The sequence below is a fragment of the Aplysia californica genome, unplaced genomic scaffold (genome assembly GCF_000002075.1).
Source record: "Aplysia californica isolate F4 #8 unplaced genomic scaffold, AplCal3.0 scaffold01190, whole genome shotgun sequence".
NCBI lineage: Eukaryota > Metazoa > Mollusca > Gastropoda > Aplysiida > Aplysiidae > Aplysia > Aplysia californica.
The window spans coordinates 95605-98673 of record NW_004798460.1 but is presented as its reverse complement, the minus strand read 5'-3'; positions in this window follow the sequence as shown (position 1 = coordinate 98673).

The following is a 3069-nucleotide window of genomic DNA, read 5'->3' as shown; positions in this document are numbered from 1 at the left end:
CATTGATATTATTGTCATCGTCCTGATCATCATCATCATTGTGATCATCATCATCATCATCATCATCATCATCATCATCATCATCATCATCATCATCATCATCATTATCATCATCATCATCATCATCATCTGATTTACTGACTAAAAAAATAATCAATAAAAATTGTTCTTGGTTCTTTTGATGGAGACGGTTGAATGAAATCAACGTTCCTCCTCTCAGGATTCTTCTGGAGCAACCGAGGAGAGTAAGACTAATGTAGTAATGCAGCCCCGCCCCCACCCCCCGATCCCCCCAGGGTAGTGCCACTGACTGAAGAGTCTTTAGGTCACTCCTTAAGGGGGGATATTAACATGTTCTTATGCACAGTAAAATTGTAAATGGGCTGATTTATCAATGTCATGCTCACACTGTGCCGGAACAACATAGGGAGAACTGCTGCTTTTTCTGTCCTCATACTTACTATCGTCATTTTCCTCTATTCATTTTGTATCTTTGTCACTCTCTTGTGAACTGCTATTCCCATGGTGCCTTGATAGTCGAAGCAGACTTTAAGCTGTTGAGGCTAGAGGGGTGAGCAGGGTAAGCCTGATTATCTATTTGGACCTCTCTGTTGACATCCACCACTTGGCGCTCATATGACCTTATGCAATTACGAGCGCCGTAAAACCTTACAGAAACCAAATATTGTGTTTAACAAAATAGTTCACTCCTCTCTTTAAACCAATTTAAAATGTGTCCTCAAAATCTGGTGGCGCCCTCTTCGAAAAAGGGTCCGCTCTGCGTACAGAGTTACCCTATTCGTGTGGAAAAAAATCAAAGTGAAACTAACAATTTTTTGTATAAATTAGCCCATAATTAAAATTTCGGAATAACGCCTTTTTAAATGGTTACGCTGACAAAAATCCTCCTCAGGTGGATGGGGCGACTGTTTTCATCGTTTAATTTGGCTTTAGAACGAGAGGCGAGAAGTCATTAAAATAAAATAAACCCCAAACTCCGCACTGAGTGAACCGGAACAGCTGATGCGCAAGGGGGTGCTCTTCCTATTCTTCTTCTGAAGAAACGAAAGAGAGCTTCAAAACAGAGACTGCAGCGACATCTGAACTAATGCGCGGACTTCCGCGGACAGTTTATTGGCGGAGTGAACTATACGAGGGTATGGAATAAGGAGCGCGCGGGAGGGGAGGGGGGTTGCGCAAAACCGCTTATTCCATACTTTAGAGTAAGACCAATGTAGCACTGTGCTAGTATCTACTATCTCGGAACGGGCTTAGCATTAACCCTTCCAGCCCTTGGCCTCCTGAGTACCGAGAGGGCCTAGTTCCAGCCCCATGCGCGTATACTTTCAGCAGCGCTTGTACCTCCCACCATCCCAAAAGAGTATATTATCATTCTCAGTTTCGGGGGGTGTTACCCAATTGGCGCATTTTTCCCAAATTTTCGAACCTACTTAAACTTCAATTTTTATAATATTTGTTCGTTTACCTTTTAACATTGTTATATGTTATTATCTAAACCTCGTTACAACGATACTACATCACATTTTGGAATACAGTCATCTTTTTCTGAAGTACTGCTGTATTGGCTGGGACTGGGGTGGGGATTGTACAAAAATGGCTGAGGCTGGAAGGTTAATACCAAAAGAGGACCCGCTAGGCCGGTAAACTGGCCTGGGCAAAATGTTGCTGTATAACGTAGGGCCGATTAACCGTGGCACGGACTGCCCTGGGGTGTGTAGTCCGTCACAAGTACGCTCTTTATTTCTTGTTCGTCGTCTTACAATAGTTCCACATTGGAATAAGGTCAACAAGGGAGTGAACAGACGTGTTCATTGCTCCATGTTCTTCCCCTCAGTCTTTTTGTGTAAGTGCCCCCAAAACACTGAGCGTGAATTTCGATGAAATTTGTGAAAAATGTCCAGAGTTAGAGATTTGAGAAATTTCAAGATTTAGGTTTCAAAGGGTTAATGTTCCATGACGTAGTTACCTTGCAGAAGGGACGTGACCAAAGAGTTTAGAACTAACTGTAAACTCCTTGGACGTGACGCACTCACTGCGAGCCAGGGATGACCAGAAAAAAATGTGAAGCAGCGTGGTGAAATCAGGCCCTCGTCAAAATTCAGAAATCAGAGAAACTGGCAGTTTAAAATTCCGCCAGTTTGGAACTTTTTATCGAATTTTTTAATTTTTGTTGCTCAACCTCTTCTATGTTCAAATAAAAACACATTTCCGTTTGAATTTTACTGAATGACATTGATTAAAGGCACAAAATATGTCATTTTTCTGTTATCAGGGACTCTTTAGCTAATGGAGGTACCCAAATTTGGCGGCCAATTTCTCGATAATTTCACCACAGAAACCAGACGACCTCCCTTCCTTCAATCATAAATATTTTGAGTTCCATTCAAGACAGATGGATATTTATTTGATTGTAAGCAAGGCAAAAATAAATCAGGTTTCAGATGATACCAATAACTCTGCATGCGCCAAACATTGACGAGCGCCTGATTCCATCGCGTGGCGACACAAAATCAATGCTAGTCTAGCAAGAGTATCAAAAGATTATTTCTTGCTATTGCTGTCTACTCCAAGGACGGTACTTACAACAACTAGATCTAGCTCCACTGTTATACAAGTGCTCAAGCCTATGTCACAACGGGGGAAATTCTCTTCGCTGCCAGGCTGACATGAGGTTCATTGTTTAACCCTATCCGTACGCCCTGGGGTCTTTTTGTACCCCTGCGGTTGTATTCTTCACATTTTAGAATACGTGTACGAGTACTTCTTGTACAAAGATCTCTTTGAAACTTTCAGTATTTCTCAGAAATCATTTTGGCAGACTGCTATGCAAAGCGTACGGATCGGATTAACGAGTAAATTTCCTCTTTGGTAAGTGTTCGCACAGAGTTCTCCACGTCGTATGGATACGATATTAAAACTCGACGCACGGTTAGGGTTAAAGGTGGGATGAACAATGGATGTTTGAGCCGATCAGTATAATTATAGTATACATCCTTATTATAGACTTGAGCATCAGTGCACGTGTTTCTGAATGTGTGTGTGTGTGTG